The following is a 26,088-nucleotide window of genomic DNA, read 5'->3' as shown; positions in this document are numbered from 1 at the left end:
CTGTAACTTTTAAAACTGTTCATCATTTTCTCCTTCCTGGGTTTTTCTGTTACTGTTCTCTTGATTCTCTTCTCATTTGTCTAATCACTCCTTGGTTTTCTGGTCTGAATCATCATTCATGTCACATTGATTAGTTGCAGGTGACCCCCAATACTCTTTCCTGGTCCCTCATTTCTCTTTTGGTCTTTCACTTGGTGATCTTATTAACCTTCCATGAGTCTTAATTTTCACCTCTGTGTGGATGACCATTTCATCTATCTATTTATTTAGCCCTAGTCTCTCCTGATTTCCATTCCTGTATCATAAACTTGTTATTGGACATGAGCTGGATGCTATCTAGGCATCTCAAACTCAGTCTGCACAGAACAGAACTGTCTTTATCCCCACACTTATTCTTCTGTCAAGGGGGCCACTATCCTCCTAGTCACTCAGGTTTTTAACTTTGGTATCATCCTTTTCTCCTTACTCTTTCACACCACATATCCACTCCATTGCCTTCTTTTTTTCCCTCTTTCTTCTCCACTCACATAGCCACCATCACTGTTTCAATAGCCTTCTAATTGGTCTTCCTGCAAGAAGCCTTTTCCTGATTTCCCTCATTGCTGGCTGGTGCCTTCCCTTCTGAGGTTGCCTTTTATCTATTTTTGAAGTCTTTTGTAGATATCTATGTATATATATGTCTCACTGATTAGAATGTAAATTCCTTGAGGGAAGGGGCTGTTTTTGCCTTTTCTTGGAATCCATAGGATTTAGCATAGTACCTTGCACATAGTAAGTGCTTTATATGTTGATTAATTAGAAATGACCTTTGTTCTATTTTCTCTGGGGTCCAGGATTTTCTGGGACTATTTGGGGAAATTGACAGAATGAATAATGTCTCTGGAAAGGGCCAGCACTATAGGCCAACACTATACTAATTTGAAAGGAAAGGATTTGGGTGGAGTCAGATTAACATAGGAAATTCAAATTCTACTAGCATTTGGTTTACTGTTTTCAGCCTTGAATGATACCTCCATTGGAAAGGGCAGGGAAGCCAAGCACCATCAGTTCTTGATTATGAAGGTTGTGAATTTCCTGTATGCCTTATTAATTGTTTCCTGCCACCCTGGGTTGGGGATATGGCCAGAGTCCCATGTTGTGAGCTATATATTGTTTTTGAAAATAGGGGGATATATAATATATAATTTTATTTTCCTTTTTCTTATGAACTTGATCAGCATAAACAAACATGGATATTCCCATAAACAAAGGACAGAAAAAGATGGTATATGAAACCCTAAAGCTGTTATTTTTCTTTATTATATTTCATTTATATATTTATTTTTATTTTCTATTTTATTAGTATGCCTTTTTTTAAAAGAGGGATATGTTAAATTTAACACGAGACAGTTCCAATGCCCCTTGCTCTGTGTGTGTTTTCTGACCTTTTTTGATTATTTTTAATGTTTTTTTTGATTTTTTTTCTTCCTTTGTCACTATTTGGTTAGGCATTTCTTTCGAGTATTTCTGTGCTCTTGTTTCTACTTGCTTCACTCTGTATCAGTTCATATGAATCTTCCTAAATTTCTTGGAACTTATTCATTTTGTCATTTCTTCCCACACAGCAATATTGTATAACATATACATACCATAATTTGTTCAACTATTAACCAGTTTGTGTGATACACACTTTGTTGTTGGTTTTTTGCTCCAGCAAGAAGTGTTGTTATATAAATTTTTTGGGGCATGTGAATCTCTTTCTTCTGCCCTTTATCTCAATGGTATGTATTACTAGTAGTGTAGTACTACTAGCAGCCACAATTTAATGATTAAAAAACATTTTTTTTGAGTAGTTCCCCAAATTGCTTTTCAGAAAGTTTGGATTGGTTCATGACTACTCATGCCTGTTTGCTTAAAATTGTCATTTTCCTTTTCTGTCATCTTTGCCAAGTTGATAGGTATGAGATAGACCCTTTGAGTTATTTTAATTTGCATCTCTGTTATCATTAATGATTTGAAGCATTTTCTCATATTGTCAGCTTGAATTTATTCTTTGGAGATTTCCCTTGACTGTTCATCTATTGGGGAATGGCTCTTGTTCTTATATATATTCCTAATAATTAGCTGTATATCTTAGATATGCCACTCTCAGGTAAATATACTGCAAAGACTTTTTTTTTCTCATTTGCCAGTTTCCCTCCTAATTTTAACTATATTTAACTCTATTAATGCAAAAAAAAAATTGATTTTGTGTAATCAGATTTGTTTTTTATTTCCTGTTATTCTTTCTTATTACATATATTTGGCCTAGAACCCTTGCCCTATCCATATTTTAGAAAGGAAGATTATCTCTACTCCTCTAATTTGTTTGTGGCATGACTTTTTATACCTACATCAAGTATACATTTGGAGTTTATTGTGGCATTGGTATGAGATATTGCTCTAAGCCTATTTTTTACTGAGAGTGCTGTTTTATTTTCCAGCTAATTTTTGTCAAAATCGCCCTTCCCCAATTGGATCCTTGACTTTGTCGAAAGTGCTACTATGTTAATTTGTTTCTTTTTCCTAGGGTTTAAAACTTTTTATTTGCATGTTATATTGTATGTTAAAGATTAATCATTACAAGAATTAAAATTATTTGAACAAAAAAATAGTTTGTTTAACTATATTTTATAGCTTTCCAGGATCTCTGGTACAGCTTTGCATTTTACCTTGACAAAAATTTACTGATCTCTACCAGCCTCTTTTCTTCTTTCAGAACATGCAAGCTCTTGATATGCCACTTGTATCCAAACTAGATAGACATACAGATAGAAAGGCCTCACAGTGCAGCTTTGTGATATTGAAAGCAACACTGTCATTTAAACTTTATCTAGTGTCTTTGCATCAAATGAAATTAAAAGAGGTAAAAGAAGTTAAAAAAAAAACCCAAAATGCTTGTGGAATTTACAGTGTACTTCAGCAGGACAGATTTCATGACAATTTACCTGTTTATTCATTTGTTGTTTTTTTTAAGTCAGTAGGTTTTTATTTGTGTTTGTTTAATATTATTAGACTTACTGAATGTTTGAATCTCAGTCACATCTAGTTTGTGAGATAGTTTTGCAGGTTAAGCATTTATGGACAGGATGTCAGTTCAGAACTGTTCTCATTTGCTTCTTTGTGTCATATATCTCATCTATTTCTTGATAAACTTCTGTAATGTGTTTTAGCAAGATTTTCATAAAATTGTTAAAATTGTAAGAGCGAGTTTTGACTCTTCAAAAGGATAAATTTATTATTTTCTACCCAGATGGAATGCCTTTGCTAATGATTCTAAGTAAATCATGTATTACTGTGCTTCTTAAGTGTTTGGAAGGGGAAACTAAGTCCAGTACATTAGGTTGATCATGGATATTTCGGTGATATTTTTTTGTTACATTGAGTTAGAATATCTTTCATTAAGAAGCAGTTATGAAATTATGAACATTGCTTTATTTTATTAGAAAACCATGATTGTATTTTCATAATAGCAAAAAGAAATTATTAATGTAATACTCCTTATACTTTTTTGAATTTCTGATTATTTTAATTATTACTTATTTTTTCTTTTGACCAGTTTTTGATTTTATTAGTATAGGGAGCTCCCACTGATGGATTTCCTCTACTAATTAAGATCAGCAACTTCTGTATATTTTAGTCACCAAAGTTGGACCAGCAGGCAGAGAGGTTCAATCACTTGCCCAGGGTTACAGCCAGTATATATTAGAAGAGAAATACAGAGGCCAACTCTGTATCTGATGTCATTTTGCTTTTCATATTTTAGTTATAAATTTAAAAAAAACAAACAAATAGAATGTTTTATCCAAGTATATAGGAGAAACTATAAATTTTAAGTTACCTAATAGTCACTTTGTTCCCTTTTTTCATTTATACAGCAACAAAGACAAACAGCATTGAGTTTTCATTTCATATGTTATTTTTCAATTAATATAAAAGAAAGAAAAATATATTACTATCTATTTAGAGGAATCTACTTCAGTCATTAAACAAGTACTGAAGCACCACTATTGGACTAGGCCCTGGGGATACAAAGACAAATAATGCCAAATAATAACTACTCTAAGCTTACAGTCTATTAGGGATAGTAACATGTAGGTGTATATATATATGTGTGTGTGCGTGTGTATATGTAGATACAAAATATATATATATATATAGCCAGTATGAAGTAATTGAAAGGGGGTGGAAGTGGGAAGAGGTTCTGGCCGCTGGAAAGGCCTCCTGTATATAGATGATTGGTGTTTAAGCTGAACCTTGCAGTAAGCCAGAGATTCTAGTAGATATAGGTAAGGAGGAAATGTATTCCAGACATTCTGTGCAAAAACTGAGAGATAGAATGTTGTCTGTAGGGAGCAGTTAGTAGGCCAGTTTGTTTGGAGTATAGAATATGTAAGGTTAAGCTTCTTGAGCCACTAAGTGACATGGTTAGGCCTGTGCATTGGGGAATATCTCCAGAAAAGCTATGAGGAGTATGAATTGGAAAGGGGAAGCTAGAGGCAGGTAGGGGATTTTAGGAGGGGAAAGGTAGTAAGAACTTGAGTTAGGATGAGAGAAGAGGAAGGATGTAAAATTCAAGTTAGCTAACATTTATTAAGTACTTAATATGTGCCAGGCACTGTACTAAGCAGGGAAGATCTCAAAGAAAGGTAAAACATTCTTAGCCCTCAAGATAGTCACAGTCCAGTGGGAGAAACAACATGCAAACAATTATGTACAAAGAAGATATATACAAGATAAATTGGAAGTAATCTCAGAGGAAAAGCATTAGAATTAAGGGAAGCCAGGAAAGACGTCTTGCTGAAGGTGGTTATCTTTTGAAACTTGAAGGAAGCCAGGAGGCAGACATGAGGAGGAGATAACTATAGGCATGAGGAATAGCTGGCTTGTGTGAGAACTAGTGAAGAGCCTAGTGTCTTTTGGAGTCCCATCTATTCTCTTTTTTCTGTCTATATGTATGTAGTTCTTCTGCCAGAGAAAGCAATTGAGAATGAATACAGACAGTGAAGAAATTGAAGACCAAGGATTCCCTTAAACACCTAAATCAGGCCAGGCACGGAAGTGTTCAGTAGGTAGACCACAACTGCTCTGCATTTTTAAATTTTGTTTTTTTAATTTGGATCTTAAAACATCATAAAAGGAACATTTCCATATATAAAGCAAAATGCAAAAAAGTTTTGTATATATGAAACTGCCTGTTTTGTACTTTATGCCTTTAAAATATATATAATAAAATTCTTTACTTAAAACATTTCTGCTTCTCTATATGCCTTTTGTTCTCTGCATTTTAAGAAAATATTTAAATGTTCCCTTTCTGGAACATTGTTATTGTTTTCCTTCTTCTCCCCTCCCTTCCTTTGCTGGGGTTATTCAGTGATCTGTGGATTTTTTTTTTATCATCACTTTACTATATTAAAGCTCTAATAGATCTTGTTTTCATTTATAATGTTAGAATGACAAGTTTTTTTCCTCCCATGTTTTCAGAGAGTATAATTTTAAAATCATTTTAAAATTTATTTTCCAAGTCAGTTGTTTTTGATATCAGATATCTTCCATTTTCTAATTTTTCCATTATTTTGATTATTTTTTGCTTGCTTGTTTACATTTGAATTTTAATTTTTTCCAGATTACATGTATATATTTTCAATAATTGTTTTCTGACATTTTGCAATCCATATTCTCTCCCTTCTTTCCCTCCCCTCTCCCTAAGACATCAAGTAATATGTTGTTTCAATTTGCATTTCTCTAATTGATAGCATTCTCAAACATTTTTTATATTACTAAAGAGTTTTAATTTCTTCACCTGAGAACTGGATGTTTTATCTTTTGATTGTTTGTTAGTTGGGGAATGCTTTGTATTCTTATAAATTTGATTCAGTTTTCTACATATTTGATAAACAAAGTCCTTTTCCTAGACACTTGCTAGTGCCACCATATTTATGTCATTTTTTTTTGTAGATTTTGGTAGAGTTCTTCCTCAGCTATTTTTCCAAATATGTATTGGAATGAATTGTTCTTTAAATGTTTGGTAGAACTCACTTGTGAATCCATCTGGCTTTTGTACTTTTTTCTTGGGGAATTCATCGATGGCTTGTTCAGTTTCTTTTTCTGAGATGGAGTTGTATTCTTTTTCTTCTTCTGTTAATCTGGTGTTCATCTATTTTGTTTGTTCTATCTGACTTTAAAATAACCTGACCTCACCATGATACTTAATTACTTTGTGAACTAGACCAACAACTCTGAAACTATAAGCTCTCTCTGGCTAACTAGCCTGTGTGGAGTGGAATTCTGGGGAGGCTTGTATCCCCAGAATCACTCTAATGAGCAGACAAGAGACTTGATAAGATGCTGGAAGAGCTCATGTGGCCTTATTCAGGGGTGTATGGGGGAAAGGAGGGTGGGAAAGAGTGAGGGAGCACTCCCTGGAGAGACCTCTCAGAAACAGTGGACACTGATGGTCAAATTTACTCAGAATTTATAGGAATCCAACACAATGCTATCTCTTCATTCCCACCATCTGAGTGTTACATACTGTTTTTGCATGTTATATTTCTTTATCTTGTTCTATACTCTTTAAATTTTCACAATGCTTCCAACCCTATGGGAACATTCCTTAAGTTTGCAATTTTCTCAGTTGAGTTAAAATTTAGGCCTGTCCAAAGTTTTTTAGGCTGCAACATTTCTCAGGCTGCAACATTTAGGACATGTAGTCAAGATTATAACTTGTAGGTTTTGAGATTTCTCTCATGGGAATTAGTACAACCAAACCTCTTCCCACAGGAAAAAAGAAGGGTGTGTTTGTGTTTCTTAGCCACATTTGAAAAGAGTACATTAAAGACCTGTATTTATGTTTTAATATATGAAGCTACTTGTGGAGGAGGATTTCTCTACTCTTAAGGAGAGATTAATATTTCCCTAGTGAAGGACACCTAACTTTCACAAATTTTCTGTAGGAAGTTGCCAATCTATGATTACTAATACTAATCAATGTATACTAGGGAATAATGCACAGTTTAATCCCATACAACAAACTATTGTATATTTCGATCTCCTAATGTCCCTAGCATAATGCCAGTGGTTAATTTCATTAAAAATTTTAAAAATTATTTTTAGAACTGCAAGTTAAGATTTATTTTAAAAAACTAACATCAAAGTCATTCAACTTCATGATAATAACTATCATCAGCCTTTTATCCTCCAGTCACTAAGTTAAGGGAGAGATAAGAAAGGTGTCCTGGTTCTTAACTAAAAGATGAAGTTTATTTAAGTAGGAACTATATCAATTAATAACCAGGAAGACAACATTTAAGTATCATTTTGTGATACTCAAATATCACTATTCACATGGTTACAAAAATAAATTTCAACATTTACATAAAGCAAAAGAATCCAAGTTTCCAAAAAAGTTATTTAAATATTTTTAAAAATACAAAATATATGCTTTGTTCTGAGACTAGACAAATTAAAAAAATATTTATTTATAAGTATCTTTCCATGGTTACATGATTTATGCTCTCTCCCTCCCCTCTTCTTTTCCCTCGCTGACAGGTAATTCCACTGGGTTATTATACATGTATTGTCACTCAGTACCTATTTTCATATTATTCATTTTTGTAATAGAGTAATCTTTTAAAACCAAAACTCCAAATCATATATCCATATAAACAAGTGATGAATCATATGTTCTTCTTCTGCATTTCTACTCCTAGAGTTCTTTCTCTAGATGTGGATAGCATTTTTTCTTATAAGTCTCTTGGAATTGTCCTGGATCATTGCATTGCTATTAATAGCAAACTCAATCACATTTGATTGTCCTGCAGTGTTTCAGTTATTGTGTACAATGTTCTCCTGCTTCTGCTTATTTCACTCTGCATCAGTTCATGGAGGGCTTTCCAATTCATATAGAAATCAGGCAGTTTATCATTCCTTATAGCACAATAGTATTCCATTGCCATCATATACCACAATTTGTTCAGCCATTCCCCAATCGAGGGACATCCCCTCATTTTCCATTTTTTTTTTGCCACCACAAAGAGCACAGCTATAAATATTTTTGTACAAACTTTTAAAAAAAATTTCTTTGGGGTACCAACCTAGTAGTGGTATTGCTGGCTCAAGGGGCATGCATTTTTAAAGCCCTTTGGACATAATTTCAAATTGCCTTCCAGTATGGTTGGATCAATTCACAACTCTACTAACAATGCATTAGTGTCCCAATTTTGCCATATACCCTCTAACATTTATTATTTTCCATTACTGTCATATTAGGCAATCTGTGTGAAGTGTTTTGATTTGCATTTCTCTAATGAGGAGGGATTTAGGATACTTTTTCATGTGATTATTGATGGTTTTGATTCATATTAACTGTTCATATCCCTTGACCATTTGTATTTTGAATGACTTCACTAAGCTTTTATTTTCCTCTTAAAGAAGCATTCAGAGATAACCTTTATATAACTTTTTACTGTAGTTACATACTACTTACATATGTGCAAATATCAAAGGAGGAAATATTTTATATGTTTATATTTATATGAATAGTCAGTAAAACACAAATGATCACTAAAATTCTCCAAAGGATCATATAATTTATTTAGATTGTTGTGCCATAGCATAAAAAACTTAATGTTTGATTTTTATTTATTTATTTAATATTTATTTATTTAGAATATTTTTCCATGATTACATGATTCATGTTCTTTCTCTCCCCTCTTCCCTTCCCCCTGCTGGAGCTGATGAACAATTTCCCTGGGTTATACATGTATCATTGTTCAAAACCTATTTCCATATTTTTAACATTTGCAATAGTGATCATTTGAAACCAAAACCCCTAATCATATACCCCCTCGAACCATGTGGTCAATTAATGTTTGATTTTTAGAAGTTCATTTATACTGTGATTTTTTTACTTGGAAATATTTCTATCAACTTCTAAGAAACTGCTAGGGAAACTAAATAGAATCAACATTTGATGTTTAGGTCACATTCATAAAATATTTCAAATTGTTTTAAGATTTTAATTTATTCACCTAAGTAAAGGGATAAATATTGTTAGTTATAATGGAAGTTTCTTAGAAAAGTGATTGCAAGTATACCTTATTTTATATTATAAATATTTTGAAAATGAACTTAATTTTGACACTCTTTAGAATTCCTGTTTTTAGAAGAAGCTTAAACTGACCAGTCACAAGCCTGAACTGAGAATCAAAGTTCAAAGTCATTTATAGTCATATGAAAAAATGCTCAAAATCACTATTAATTAGAGAAATGCAAGATAAAGCAACTTTGAGGTAACATTTCAAACCTGTTAGACTGGCTAATATGACAAAAAAGGAAATAATAAATGTTGGAGGGAGTGTGGGGAAAATGGGATACCAGTACACTATTGGTAGAGCTGTGAACTGATTGAACCATTCTGAAGAGCAATTTGGAGCCATACCCCCAAAGAGCATAAAACCTTTGACTCATATTGACATATTGACAATAATATTATTACTAGGTCTGTATCCCAAAGAGATCAAAGATAAGTGAAAAGGACCTACTTGTACAAAAATATTATAGTAGCTCTTTTTTGTGGTGGCAAAAACTAGAAATAGAAGGGACAGCCATTAGTTGCGGAATGGCTGAATAAGTTATGGTATATGATTGTAATGGAATACTACTCTGTCATAAGAAATGGCAAACAGGACAACCCCCTCCAAAACCCTGGAAAGAGTTATATGAAGTATTGCCAAATGAATTGAACAGAACCAGGAGAATGTTGTACACAGGAATAATAATAGTGTATAATGATCAACTTTGAATGACTTAACTATTATCAACAAGGCAAGGATCCAACAAGGGACTCATGATGAAAAAGGCTATCTGATGCCATAAAAAGAACTGATGGAGACTGAATGCAGATTGAAGTATATACTGTTCTTCATTTTATTTCCTCCATGAAATTTTCTCTAATATAAGCTTTATGTGTCTCCTTTACAACTTGATAAATATGGGCCTGGATATTGTATGTCAGAAAACAATTATTGGAAATTATGTATATATATAATCAGAAAAAATATAAAAAAAATAAAACAAAAAATCTTGCTGAAGACATGATTCTTTGTTTTTGATCTTTGTTCAGAATTTAGCAGATCTGTAATGGGTTAAGTTTAGAAATCCATTTTTTCTGCTAATAATTTGTACTGGCTTTTATGTGAAAGAAAGGGAATTGTTGGGCCTTTTATCTTTAGCTACCAAACTATCCTTCAAAGATGTCTGGTTTGCTGTCCAAAATTCTGGGGCATTATCTTGCACCAGAAGTTCAACAATGAGCTTTTAAGACCTGTGGAAAAGAGGTGGTTGGTTGCTAGCCCCCAGTTACCAAACTTCTAACCAGTCATGTTGGTCCTTGAACCTCAACTCTGTAGCCAGTCTTTTTGTATGTAATCCCATGATGCCATTCACCCTGCAATGTGCTTTGTGTGCTCCTCCTTCCACAATGATGGTGCCTTTCCTCTGAGATTACCTCCAATTTTTTCTATCTATATTTCCTTTGTATGTAGTTATTTGCATGTTGTTTTTTTCCATTGGACAGAGTTTTTTGAGGGCAGGGATTGATTTTGCCCTTCTTTATATCCTTAGTGCTTAGCTGAGTGCATAATAAGTACTTAATAAATATGGCTAATTTGGTTTTCTGACAGCAATATTCTTCCTACGTCTACCCTTTTAAGGAAGTTAGAGGAAGAGTTAAATGAATTGTCCAAGGATACACATCTAATAAGTGGATGAGATGGGATTTGAACAGAGGTCTTTCTGAGTCTTAAGTCCAAAACTTACTAACAATTTACTAAGTAACACTCCCTTTCAAAATGACTTTTCTCTTCCTTTTTAAGACTTCCCAACTGGATTATTCTGAACATCTACCACATGACTATATTGAGTTAATTACAAATTTATGTTAACTGAGGGGTGGAAGGAGTTAGGGTTAGAGTGCTGGGCCTGGAATTAGGAAGACCATCTTCATGGGTTCAACTCTGGCATCTAACTAGCCTTGAGATCTTGTTTGCCTCAGTTTTCTTGTCTGTAAAATGACATGGAGAAGGAAATAGCAAACCACTCTAGTATCTTGCCAAGAAAATCCCAAATAGGATCATGAAGAGTTGGATATGACTAAAAGAACTGCCGAACAACAGTAATCTTACCTGGGTCCTTACTGCTGCTTGGCAATCCTTTTGCTCTTCTGTAACTTTAAAAAAAAGATTTTTATTTCTCTCTTTTGTTTTGATATCACCTGCATTAATTCCTATTTCTCCACATGGTTCTTAGAAGACCATTTGTTATAACAAAGAATTTTTAAATAGAGGGAGTGGTAAAAAATAACAAAATCAGTTAACACATTGAAAAAAATCTGATTTACATGCAGTGTTCCTTTACCTCCCCCCACCCCAGTCCCCACTTCTGCAAAAGCGTGATGAGAACTGTCATATCTGTCCTTTATGATTTCACGAAGTCAGTCTTTTATTGTTTTGTGGTGGCAGCTTTTTCCATTTACATTGTTGTAATCATTGTGTTCTTGTTTTTCTGGTTTTATTTCATTTTACATCAGTTCATATGAGTATTTCATGCATATTCATTGTCTTTTGCAGCATTGCAATATTCTGTTACATTCACTTGCCACAATTAATTTAGCTTTTTCTTCATCAGTGGGCATCTACTTTGTTTCCCATTCTTTGCTGCCAAAAATAGTGCTGCTATGAATATTTGGATACATTGGATTCTTTCCTTTTGCCTGTGACATCCTTGGGCAGGTGATACGCATGGTAATGAAATCTCAAAGTGATGGACATTTTAGCCACTTTCTATGCAGAATTCAAAATTATGGTCCAGAATTGTTGTAGTAATTCATAGTTCCATCATTGCAAAATGTGCCTTTTTTCACATCCCTTCCGACTGTAGGGATAATTTTAGGGTTGTGACTTAAAATCTAAATTAATTGGTCACCAGAGAAAAAATCTCAAATAAAATACCCAACTCAGTCTGGAAATTTATGATAATTTTAATTAATGTAGAGGGAATGATTTTAAGGAGAAAGAGGGAAGAGGGCATAGGATTTCTCCAGCCTGCCTGTGCCAGGGGGAGTTCAAGAAATCCGCTGCTAGGTCTCTGAAGGAAATTAGAGGCTTCTAAGAGGATAAAGTTTGGAAAGTAAAGGAGGGAAAACTCAGCCAGAAACTCACCACCAAACTGGACAATAGCTGTAGCCACGCCAAGATGCCGAAAGGCCCAGCATGCTACCACGTCACCTCTCCGCCGCCAAAGGTACTGGAGAGAGGAAGTGATGTGAAATATATAGACCTTTTACTCTTGTGTCCCCTCCTCTCAATTTTTACGTCTATCAATCACATCAGAGGCTTTTCTCCAGGACTGCTCATTCTTTAGTTCTCATCTTCTTTGATTAGATTATATCTTTTGAGTTACTTGGCACTTCTTTGTTAAGTTCACCTTTTGTTAGTTAACCTTTTTGTGATTAATTTACCTTTTATAGTTACTTAACACCTTTTTGTATTAAGATCTTAAAAATAGACTTAGCTTAAAGTTCTAGCTTCATGATAAAGTAAGAACAAAGTACCTTCATTGTTCAATTAGGAGATTACAATTTCATCTTCTCCATAAAGTAAGATCTAAGTATAGTGGAATAATCTAAATTTCACACAACATTGACTATATTGTCTTTTGTCATCTTTGTCATTTTTCTAAAACCTCAGGTTTAGTTTGATGTGTGTGTATATATATATATATATATATATATATATATATATATATATATATATACATATGTTAGTGATTTGGAGCATTTTTAATATTTTTAAAAACAATTTACAGTTCTATTGAGAATTATTTGTTCCTATCTTTTGATTACTTCTGTGTTGGCATTGAATGTCTGACTTGAAATATTTTTGTCAATTGTCCAAACAAGTTGTATATCACACTTTTAATATAGATATTTGATATAGATATTTGATTCAACTATTTTTTTCTAATTGACTGCATTTCTCCTTATTCTGAATGTATTTTTTTTTGTATGTTTGCAAGTACAATTAATTTCATGTAATCAAAATTATCTTCTCTATCCCTTGTTTGGGTAAGAATTCATTTTCCAGAGGGCAGGTGGGTGGCTCTGTGGATTAAGAGCCAGGCCTAGAGATGGGAGGTGCTAGGTTCAAATATGGCTTCAGACACTTCTTAGCTGTGTGACCCTGGGCAAGTCACTTAACTCCCATTGCCTTGCCCTTACTGCTCTTCTGCCTTGGACCCAATACACACTATTGATTCTAAGACAGAAGGTAAGAGTTTAAACAAAATAAAATTCATTTTCCACCCGTAGCTGTGAAAAGTATCTGATCTGTTTCTTTTCTCATTTCTTCATGGAATGGTTTTTAATATTCAGGACATATATTCACTTTGAATTTTGGGGAGAATAGAATGTAAGTCTATGCCAAATTTTTGCCAGATTTCTTTTTGGTTTTCCTAGCAATTCTTAGCTGACTTATTCTTTATTGAACTTCTTCCTACACCTGATTCAAGCTTTTTTTTTCTTTCTTCATATTATCTGCACTATCCCTCTTCCTTCTCTCTTAGCAGAGTACTTTGCTTTTGTGTAATTAGAATTTTGTACCCCAGGACTCTGTTTCTCAGAATCCCACTTTTGTCCTCATTTGTCCTCGTCTCCCGTGAATGTGGTCAGGAAAATTTTCTCTTTACTCAGGCTTTACTTTTGTCATTTTATTTCCTCTACTTCAAGTGATTATTAATAAATATTATGAAATATAATACTTGGTGTTATTGGATATTAATTTTAATCTTACATTTCATTAAAGTTAATTAAAAAATTTGAGATTATCCATGTTGATCTCCATTTTTTCCCTGATTGCACATCTAATATCCCTTCAATATTACCTTTCATATTACTTCCTAATACCTACATCTTTTTTCCTAGTCGCAAGGAAAAGGTGACTCTTGTCTTTGCTAAGACTTACCTCCTAGTTGTACTGTCTCCATCCTTTCCTATCTTTTTGACCTCTTGCCCCTTCAGTTATTCTTTATCTCTCCTCCACTGTTAACCTTTGCTTATCCACTGACTCCTTCTTTGCTGCCTATAAACTTGTCCAAATCTCCTTTCTCCTTAATCTTTACTTGACCTTGCCATCTCTACAAGCAATCTGTTATTTCTCCTCTCTTTAATGATCAAACTTTTGGAAAAAGCTTCCCACCTCATTGCCTTTATTTTCTCACTTTCCATTCACTTTTCAACCCCTTGCAGTCTGGCTTGAATGAATGACTTCATTACTCAACTATAACTCAGTGATCTCTTTAATGGCTTTTTCTCAATCTTCATCCTTCTTGAACCTCTCTGTAGTTTTTGGTGACCATCCCCCTTCCTTCTGGATACTCTTCTTCCTAGGTGTTTACGATGCTTTCTCTTAATTCTCTTACTACTTGTCTGACTTATGAGCTGGTGGTCTAAAGAACATTGCTAGTCCAGTAGCTTTTAAATTCTAGGTAATGAGTTATCTTCACTGAGATCCAAGCAGAGATGGTAGTCAAGATGATGATTCAAATGGTATTGGTTTGATTTGCCTGGCTTCTACAAACCTTTTTCTTTCTCTTTTAGTATCCTTGGCTGCTTCATAAATGTGCCCTCTCTTCCATACATATATGCCTGTATGTACTTTGTTATTGATCATTGATATTCTGATATTAAGATAAGTAAAATTAAGAGAGGAGAAAGGTGGAAGAGAAAATAAAAACAAAAAAAGAATGTAAAAAAGTTTAAAAAGCAAAGAAGAAAGGAGATGAGAATAGTGACAAAATGAGAGGACAGACAAATATGAATGATACATATTTTGGTGAAAGATAAGTGTAAACAATGGAGAAGAAGATATTATCTACTACACAGAGTTGTGGGGAAAACTTTATAAACTCTATAGTAGTATAGAAAAGTGAATTTTAAAAATTCTTTTGGGTAGTCAGATCAGTGAGGGTAGGTAAGTGGGAAATAGTGTTTGGGAAGGATGAAGAAGGTAGCTTACTAGTAGAACTGTAACTAGGATATAGTATATAATTAGTGGGCTTTGATTGCTTGTTCTGTGTACAGGTGTGGATATACAGTGGGATGGAAAGTGAGTTTTCCTGTTCCTCAGTTTCTTTCAGTTCATATAAGGATTCTATTGCCATAGTCTACAGTTAATAGTTATTAGAGAAATCCTACAGTACTGGTGATAAAAAATATCTGATGAGAGGACTTCTGGGTAAACATGGAGGCAGTCTAGATGCAGGACTCTTCCTCTCCTCACCACCTACCAATACAGACTACCTCAAAAAGCCAAAAAAACCCCCAAATTCTTATGAATGAAGGGACTCTACAGGAGGGCGCAGCATTGAAGGTATGTAGGATTTAGGCATTTCCACACCATAAGGGGGTGAAAAAGCTTCTACCAAAATCCTCCCTACCCCACCTACGGAGCCAGAGTCAGAGTCAGCGCATGCTAGAATCAGTGAGTGATCGAGGGGCACCTCTGGAGTGAGTGAGGGGCACCTCTGGGTCCTTGGCAGCTGACTGAGACCACCGAGGACCTACTCCTGAGAGCAGCTAGACCTGAGGCCCCAGCAGGCTGAGGAGCTCAGACTGTGGGCACCGGCAAGGAGATAGCACAGAGAGGTACAGCAAATAGCGGAAGCTGCAGAGATTTGAGAGCTGGCCTCAGCCAAAATCCTTGCTACTTAGTTCCATTCACAGAGAGCCTGCCCATCTCACTCAGATTTCTAACTGGAAAGGGAAGGAAAAACCATCACAGTAATGGCAAACAGTGCCCAGAAACAATAACTTCCCAACACCAAGAAAAACAAGAAGAAGGGGTTGACCCTGGATAATTTTTATGGAGGAAAAACCCAGGCTACAGTGGAAATAAAAATAAATGCACCAAAACCTTTTTAAAAAATGGAAATTGGTTCAAATCTGGCCTCAAACACTTCTTAGCTGTGTGACCCTGGGCAAGTCACTTGACCCCCATTGCCTAGCCCTTACCACTCTTCTGCCTTGGAGCCAATACACAGTATTGACTCCAAGACAGAAGGTAAGGGTTTAAAAAAAAAAAAGGAAATTGTCCACAAGCTCTTGAAGAATTTAAATTGGAGCTTATCCAAAAGATGGAAGCCTTCTGGCAAGAAAAGTGGGAAATATTTCAAAAAGAAAATTATAGTTTAAAGGACAAGAATTCCCAATTGGAGAAACAGCTAGAAACCATGAAAAGTAGGATAGACCAAACCAAAAAGGAAAACCAGTCCTTAAAGACCAGAATTAGGCAATTGGAAGCCAATGATCTTGCAAAACAGCAAGAATTAATAAAGAAAAGTCAAAAGACTGAAAAAATAGAAGAAAATATAAAATCTCTCACAGAAAAATTGACAGATCATGAAAACAGAGCACGAAGAGACAATTTGAGAATCATTGGTCTACTTGAAAACCCAGAAATAAACAGAAATCTTGACATCATACTACAAGAAATTATCCAAGAAAATTGCCCTGATGTTCTTGAACAAGGGGGCAAAATAGACATTGAAAGAGTTCATAGAACACCCTCTACACTAAATCCTCAAAAGACAACTCCCAGGAATGTAATTGCCAAATTTAAGAGCTTCCAAGCTAAGGAGAAAATTTTACAAGAAGCCAAAAAGAGACAGTTCAGTTATCAAAGATCATCAATCAGGATTACACAAGACCTGGCAACTTCCATACTAAAGGACACAAGGCTTGGAATATGATATTCAGAAAGGCAAGAGAATTGGGTCTTCAACCAAGGATCACCTATCTTCCAAAACTGACTATACTTCAAGGGGAAAGTATGGGCATTCAACAAAAAGAAGATTTCCAAGTATTTGTAAAGAAAAGAGCAGAACTAAGTGGAAAGTTTGATATCCAAACACAAAGATCAAGAAAAACATGAAAAGGTAAATAAGAGAGAGGGAAAGGGGAAAAATTTTTTTTTATTCAAACTTTCTTCTTTAAGGACTTCAATAAGATCAAATTATTTATATTAGTATATGGGGAAAATGTTATTTGTAACTCTCAAAAATTATATTCACTATTGTAGTAATTAGAGGAATCAGTCACAGGAAGAGATTGGGGTAATAAATGCTATAAGATGATATGCAAAAAAAAAAAAGAAAAAGGAAGGGAGGATTCGAAGATGGCACCAAGAGATACTTGAAGAAATAAAATAAATAGGATAATCTTTATCACACAAAGATACACATGGGAAGGGGAGGGGAAGAATATTCTTATAAGGAGAGGAAGAGAGTGCTAATAGGTAATACTTAAACCGTACTCTCACTGAAATCAATTCTGAGAGGGAAGAGCATTTAGATCCATTAGGGTATTGAATTCTATCTATCCTACAGGTAAAGTAAGAAGGGAAAACTAAGGGGGGTAGGGGTTCAGGGAGTACAAAAAGGGAGGGAAAGAGTGGGGGGAGGGAACTTAATAGACCCTAAAAAAAAAGAAGGGAACAAAAAGGAGGGGGGGGATAAAGGGAAGCTTAATAAGCTTCCCTTAATAAGGGTGGGGATTAGGAGGACTGGTTAAAAGTAAATCACTGGTTTAAAAGGATATAGCAAAAGAAGAAAAGACAGAACTAGGAGAGGATATCAAAATGCTAGGGAATACACAAGTGGCAATCATAACTTTGAATGTGAATGGGATGAACTCACCCATAAAATGAAAACAAATAGGAGAGTGGATTAGAAATCAAAATCCTACCATATATTGTCTGCAAGAAACACACTTGAGGTGGGTAGACCACTCACAAGGTTAGAATCAAAGGTTGGAGCAAAACCTATTGGGCCTCAACTGATAGAAAGAAGACAGGAGTTGCAATCATGATATCTGACAAAAAAGTAAAAGTAGATCTGATTAAAAGAGATAGGGAAGGTAACTACATCCTAATAAAAGGCAATATGGACAATGAGGAATTATCAGTATTCAACATGTATGCACCAAATGCTACAGCATCCAAATTTCTAAAGGAGAAACTAGTGGAGTTGAAGGAGGAAATAGATAGTAAAACTATACTAGTGGGAGACCTGAACTTACCACTATCAAATTTAGATAAATCAAATAAAAAACATAAGTAAGAAAGAGGTAAGAGATGTGAATGAGATCTTAGAAAAATTAGAGTTAATAGATGGAGAAAAATACATAGGGACTAAAAGGAATACACTTTTTCAGCAGCACATGGCACATTCACTAAGATTGACTAGGGCATAAAAACATGGCAAAGAAATGCAGAAAAGCAGAAATAATATATGCAAACATTTCAGATCATAAAGCAATAAAAATAATAATCAGTAAGGAGAGGCAAATCAAAAATTAATTGGAAATTAAATAATATGATTCTCCAAAATGGGTTAGAGAACAAATCATAGAAATAATTAATAATTTCATTGAAGACAATGACAATGATGAGCCATCCTTTCAAAATCTATGGGATGCAGCCAAAGCCGTACTCAGGGGGAAATTTATATCCTTGAGTTCATATATTAACAAATTAGGGAGGGCAGAAGTCAATGAATTGGACATGCAAATCAAAAAACTTGAAAGCAAGCAAATAAAAAATCCTCAGATGAAAACTAAATTAGAGATCCTAAAAATTAAGGGAGAAATTAATAAAAATGATACCCCATTAGGGTATTGAATCAATAAACAAGACTAGAAACTAGTACTTTGAAAAAAAAAAACAAATAAAATAGATGAAGTACTGGTCAATCTAATTAAAAAAAGGAAAGAAGAAAACCAAATTGACAGCATCCAAGATGAAAAAGGAGACCTCACCTCAAATGAAGAGGAAATTAAGGTAATCAAAAACTATTTTGCCCAATTATATGGCAATAAATATGGCAATCTAGGTGATATGGATAAATATTTACAAAAATATAAATTGCTTAGATTAGTAGAAGAAGAAATAGAATACTTAAATAATCCCATATCAGAAAAAGAAATTGAACAAACCATCAAAGAACTCCCTAAGAAAAAATCCCCAGGGCCTGATGGATTCACAAGTGAATTCTATCAAACATTCAAAGAACACCTAATCCTAGTATTATGCAAACTATTTGACATAATAAGCAAAGAGGGAGTTCTACCATATTCCTTTTATGACACAAATATGGCACTGATTCCAAAGCCAGGCAGATCAAAAACAGGGAAAGGAAAACTCTAGACCAATCTCCCTAATGAACATAGATGCAAAAATCTTAAATACCGTACTAGCAAAAAGACTCCAGCAAGTCATCATGAGGGTTATTCATTATGACCAGGTGGGATTTATACCAGGAATGCAAGGATGGTTCAATTCTAAATTCTATATATTCTAAATCTCTTATAATCAGAGAGATGCAAATCAAAACATCTCTGAGGTACCACCTCACATCTAGCAGATTGGCTAATATGACAGCAATGAAAAGTAATGAATGCTGGAGGGGATGTGGCAAAGTTGGGACATTAATGCATTGCTGGTGGAGTTGTGAATTGATCCAACCATTCTGGAGGGCAATTTGGAACTATGCCCAAAGGGCACTAAAAGACTGTCTGCCCTTTGACCCAGCCATAGCACTGCTATGTTTGTACCCCCAAAGAGATAATGAAAAATACATGTACAAGAATATTCATAGCTGTGCTCTTTATGGTGGCAAAAATTTGGAAAATGAGGGGATGTTCTCTAATTGGGGAATGTTTGAACAACTTGTGGTATATGTTGGTAGTGGAATACTAATGTGCTCAACGAAATAATAAACTGGAGGAATTCCATGTGAATTTGAATGACCTCCAAGAATTATTGTAATAGATAATATTGGAGGGGGTAAATTTGATGGAGAAATAATAAGTAATTGATCAGGTAATTATCTTCTTTTGCCTACCCTCCTCCCTCTTCCAGCCTCTTCTTCTTCCCCTTCCCCTTTCTTCTTCAGCCTCCTTCTAAATCACTCAGGGTGAGCTATAATGTTTCAGAAGAAATACTCTTTTCTCTTCTTTATCTCAAGTAGTGTTTATTGGGGAAACAGGAAAAGATGGAGGATTGTGACAAGGAAATCACTTTAAAAGACTGATATATATTAATTTAAGGTCGCCAAGGAATTCAGCTATGTAATTCCTAAATGAAAACTCAAGTCAGCCGTCAACCTTTTATAGAGTTTAATTACAAACAGGAGGAAGAAAGGAATTAGAGATAGATAGATAGAGAGAGAAAGGGGAGAGAAGGGAATAGGGCTTAAATACCCCCTCTGTTTAGGCTGGGCCAAAAGGCCCAAGCCCTTAGATAGATGGGGCAAAGAAAGGAGATCAGTCCCTATTACTCACGTGACCAAAATGGAGAAACAGTCTCAGGGCCCCCACCTCCAGTTTCCTTCAGAGCAAGCTTCTCAGAGCACCTCTTCAACCACTCAGAGCCAAAACTCTCCAACCACCCCCCCCAGTCCTCAGACCCCTCTATCTTTAAGGAAACCATCCAAGTTCCCTCCCCTCAGTTCTCACATCTACCAATCACTGTCCATCCTTTTCCCTGTGCCAATGGTGGCTCTAGCTTAACCCAGGACCGCCCAGAGGTCTCTGGCTTTGCACATGTCTGTTGGAGGTCATATTCTCAAATAATTAAATCTTGATCTTTTGCTACAGCCCTTCCTAAATCCTGTTACCCTGAGTAGGGTAGAGATTGGAATAATTAAATTTTGATCTATGCTGCAGCCCTTCCTAAATCCTGTTAGGACTGAATAGGGTGGAGATTGCAATTTCCAAGACTTGGTTCTGTCATTCCAAGTATCTCCATTGTATCAATTCTAAAATCAATCATGACTCAAAGAAATTCCTGTTCTATGCTTAAGCATAGGTCAAAGTCCTTTCCATTGTTCAGCAAAAGGTTTCTGTCCTAAAGTAATCTTAAGAAGGGAGGAGGAGGAACCTCCCATGCCAATGGGGTTCACATTCCAATAGCCAAGACCTACTATCAATAGAAAATTTTTCAAGTATGAAATTTCCCAATGGTGAAATTTCCAACATTTATAAGTCTAAGAAATTTTAAGGTTTATAGGATGGAGGTAAGAGGATTGGGGGTTTTCCTATTATCTACAGTGAATCTTAGGTTGGAGGATATTGAGAGAAATGGCAATTGAGCCACTACCATGAAACAGAGCAAGTCAGAGAGAGATACATGGACTATTGTCCTTCTTCTTCTGCCTTCAAATCAGCCAGGCCACCTGCAACTTAATTATCTCAAGTCCCAGAGATAAACCCAGCTTCTTCCTTCAAAGTCACCACCATCAGCCAAGAAGCCCAGAAATCCAGTCAGCAGTTGGCTCTTGCCTTCCACTGTTTCCCGGTAACATTCCAAATGGAATCTTCCTGTGATTGACACCTGATCAACCTCCAGCCTCTGTCTTGCTGCAATTTCTCTCTTTTCCACAATGATGCAGAGCGAAAGGAGCAGAATCAGAACGTTGTACACAGAGACTGATACACTGTGGTACAATCAAATGTAATGGACTTCTCCATTAGTTGCAATGCAGTGATCCTGAACAACCTGGAGGGATCTATGAGAAAAACCACTATCCACATTCAGAGGAAAAACTGTGGGAGTAGAAACACCGAAGAAAAACAACTGCTTGACTACATGGGTTGAGGGGAATATGATTGGGATATAGACTCTAAATGAACATCCTAGTGCAAATATCAACAACATGGAAATAGGTTCTGATCAAGGACACATGTAATACCCAGTGGAATTGCACGTGGGCTATGGAAAGGGTGTGGGTAGGGGAGGGAGGGATAGAATATAATTCTTGTAACCAAGGAATAATGTTCTAAATTGACTAAATAAAATTTAAAAAAATATCTGGTGAGAAAAGGGAAGTGTGAAGCTTGGAGGAAGCTGAAAGTTCCTTCTGATTAATAAATTGAATAATCTAAGTATAAAATAATATTCAACAATGAATAACAAAGCAATTAGCAGTGGGTGCTGTGATAACATATACAAGCCCAATTTTGTTGTGAACATGGAGCTATATATTCTCTTTCTTTGGGAAGAAGAAGAATGTTATTATTTTGAGACCTAGGAAGAAAAAAAAAGTAACTGATAATGTGATACAGTCTCTAAGGCTGTCTCTCATGACCAGGGATGACTTGAGCTGGGTCAGGCAGTTTTATAAATAGATTTTTAGGAGTTCATTATTCAGACCCTCCCTTGACATGTCCCAAGACATCTTTAACTAGTGATAGCTAATTAAGAGGTGATTCATGAGGTCCTCAATCCTTCTCTAAACTGAGAAGTGGACAGTCATGTTCACAGGAAAAGAACTCTTGTTTCCTTCATTTATTAACCAAATTCTTGGCAGATTCTGGAGTGGTTTGCCTTTTCTTTCTCTAGCTCATTTTATAGATGGGAATTGAGACAGTTAAGTGACATTCTCAGGGTCACACAGTAAGTGTCTGAGACCAAATTTGAACTCAAGAAGATAAGTATTTCTGACTCCAAACCTGGCACCTACATACAGTGTATCACTTAGTTGTCCTAGTAGAATCATTAGATAAGAGGTTTTACACAATTTAGTTACTTCCCTAATAATTCCAAATTGGTTTCCTCAATTCACAGGTCTATCAACTGCATATTCCTATCCCTGTCTTCTAATAACCCTTCTAATGTTGGCAATTTTTTGGCTATCTCTTCCAGTTTGTTGGATGTCAAATGATTGCTGAGTTCATTTAATCTACATTTCTCTTAATATTTGTTACTTAGAGGAAGCTTGCATTTTGAAATCTTTTGTGTGTGTGTGTGTGTGTGTGTGTGTGTGTGTGTGGGAAATTTGTTCTACTTATTTGGCCACTTATCTTGGAAAATGACTTAGTCTTAAATATTGTGTCCATATCCTATTTATCCTGGATAGCAAACTTTTAGCAGAGAGTTTTGATCAAATATTTTCCTCAAGTGACAGTTTCCTTTATCTTAGCTTCATTGGTTTTATTTCTATAAAAGTTTTAAAATTTTATGTAATCATAATTCTTTTATTACCATGTCTATTCAATCTTTTCTTTAAGAATATTCCCTTCCTCTCTCCATACAAACCATATTTCTGAAATACTCTTTTCATTTTCCTTCAACTTCTTTTCATCATATATTTTTATAATGTGGCCTTTTTATACTCAAGTTTTATATCTATTTGGAGCTTATTGCATATGGTGCAAATGGTGGTCTATATCTACTTTCTGTTAATTTTTTTCTTAGTAGTTCTTAGCAAATAATAAGTCCTCCAAATTCTTGGGTTTACTAAGTGTACTCCCTCCACATCTCTACCTTGTAAAATCTTTCACTTTCTTTGAGTTGCAACTCAAATATCACCTTCTAAATGAAGCCTTTCCCCAGTTCCTCCAAAAGGCCAGGATCTTCTTGCCCTAACTATCCTTTATTGAAATTCATCATTATTCTGAATATACTTATATATACATACATACATACATACACACACACACACACATACATACATATATATATTTTCCTAATTCACAGACTGTAAGATTCTTGAGCATGATTATTGCTTCATTTTTTGTATCCTCAGGGCCTAGCACAGTTTCTTGTACATTAATTAATGCTAATTGGTTACTGAACAATGAGCTATAGTTTTTGGTGATTTTGGTTCTTGCTTTTTTAGTTAGTTCCAGTTGTCTGATTTAAAAAAATTTTAACCAATGTGAAATATTTTTGATTACAGTTTTATAAAATAAATTGAAGTCTGGAAATGCTCCCTTTGTTTCCTACTTGATCCTGAGATCCTAGATATTTTATTCTTTCAAGTAAATTTAATTGTTATTTTGTTCATCTCTATAATTAACCATTTGGTAGGCGTATAGCACCCAATCTGTAAATTAATTTAGATAGTATTGTTATATTTATTATAATGGGCTGGGAAAGGGAACTCTTTATTCTCTGTGTCTATTTTGAGTTAACACTAACTTAAGTACCTCTAATAAGTACCTCATCAGTCTGTGAAGTTTGAATCAGCCTTTCTTTTAGTACCTCTACTTAGTATCTCACCAGACATTAAGTAAGAGTGTTTGCAAGTCATTTGCTAAAGTGAGTAATAACTCAACCAGTCAGGAAATTATGAATCCTTTTGATAAGAGTTTACACCTCCAGAGGATGAGAAGTGGGTCCTGTAAGCACTGCCCCCCCCCCCCCCCAGCAGTACTAGATAATTTGAAAGCTGTGATTGGCCCCTGTGAAGAGGGGAAGGGACAAGAAGTCACTATAAAAGCCCTGAATTTCTGGGGCTAGAGGTTGACTTCAGGAGTTGTCCTCAATAGGTCGTTCTCTTCAACTCAAACTGCCTCTTGGAGGGAACTTGGGTGAGTGAATAGCTGGCTTTCCTCTCCTGACTGAGAGATTAATTCCGGTTGAGGGTTAACAAGTATAGTAGAGGCATGGAGAGAAACTGAGAGAACTTATAAACCAAGATGCAAGAGCCAGGGCTGGGACCTAGCTGTCAATCAAGAGAAGATTCCAGCGGAATGTTCCCAGGAGTGGCAGTTGGGGGTTTCTGGCCACACTGGGGGAAGAAGCAGGATCAAAAAGTCTCTGACTCTGAGTTGTGCTGGGCTAAGTTGAGCACCAGAGCAATATTTAGTGTGATAGGCTAAATATCTTCTCTGCCCTATTTTTTTATTTCTCAACTTTCGCTCTCTCTACCTATTTTGTAAATAAAAACTATTGAAAGTCATTTTGACTTGAGCTATAATATTTTAAATCAGCAACTACTATATTATTTATAATTTTCATATATTTTAGTCAAACCCTTAATTTTAATTCCTTACAGGGTCAAACAATGAGCAACGAATACCATTCAAAATTATTTTAATCCAGATCAGAGTGGAGTGGGAATACTGGCTCCCTATGTTCTCATGGATGCTATACCCCTTTAAAAGAGATTGGATTTGTTTTTTGGCTGCCATATCATCATGTTGTTTCATATTAAGCTTTTAGTCCATTAGAATCTTTAGGTTTTCTTTTTCTTTCAAATGAACTGCTGCCTATTAACACTTTATTTCCTTTTACTAGATATTCTTTCCAGCATTGACAGTAAGAATATTGACCCATGTGGCAAATTGGGAAAGGATGCTTAAGTAGCTTGTTATATATACTCATAACTGGTGGCAGAATACAATTTCCAGTTCCTTAGACCTATACTACTATTATTAATAAAACAAGTAAAATATGTAAGCAAAATGTCTTTATATATTTAGGTCCTGAGTTAGTTTTATAGGGAATGAGTATCCATATCTGCACTCATTAGTTCATTTATAGGATTTAAAATTTCATGGCAAAAATTCATTTTAATGTTTTAAATTACATATTATATAGAAAGCAACTAGGTGTCATAGTGGCTAGAGTTCTGGACCTGGAGTCAAGAAGACCTTATTTCAAATCCAGCCTCACATTCTTACTTGTTATATGACTCATAATCTATTATTCTTGCCTTGGTTTTCTCGTCTGTAAATGAGGATAACAATAGGATTTAACACCCAGGGTTCTTGTAAGGCTCAAAAGAGATAATATTTGTAAATTACTATAAAACTTTTAAGTGTTATGTAAAGCTTAGCTATTCTTGTTAATTATGATTATAAGAAAATATTACAAAATCCCCTAATTTATGCTTTTCCATTTCTAATGTTGCATTTTACCAAGTGGTAGAAACGTCAACAGGAAGAGACATCTCCTTGATTAATAGTGTAAAAACAGGAAGGAGGAAGTCTATTGCAAATCTGTGTTAACTGATTATCAATTCAAGTTTTACAAAAGAGGATGTCCATTAATGACCATCAGTGTGCTACATAGCTTATCCAGAGTGAACAATGACCATGTTAGTGGCAGTACTACAGAATATTGACCCTAGTTATAGGAAGTAATGCTAGCTAACAAACTGTACTAAGCTCTTTCCTACTCATAGAAACAGGATGCTATTAGTGAGAACAATTCACAGAAATTGCACATACAG

The 26,088-nt window shown here is 35.0% G+C and overlaps 1 protein-coding gene across 5 annotated transcripts in view; it reads left to right on the top strand.

The window, feature by feature from the left end:
- Nucleotides 1–26,088, top strand: part of EXOC6 (exocyst complex component 6) — a 214,003-nt gene that overhangs the window by 19,007 nt on the left and 168,908 nt on the right. The gene's annotated exons all lie outside the window — the stretch shown is intronic.

This window comes from Monodelphis domestica, chromosome 1, assembly GCF_027887165.1.
Source record: "Monodelphis domestica isolate mMonDom1 chromosome 1, mMonDom1.pri, whole genome shotgun sequence".
Lineage (NCBI taxonomy): Eukaryota > Metazoa > Chordata > Mammalia > Didelphimorphia > Didelphidae > Monodelphis > Monodelphis domestica.
This window is presented reverse-complemented; position numbering and strand designations above follow the sequence as displayed.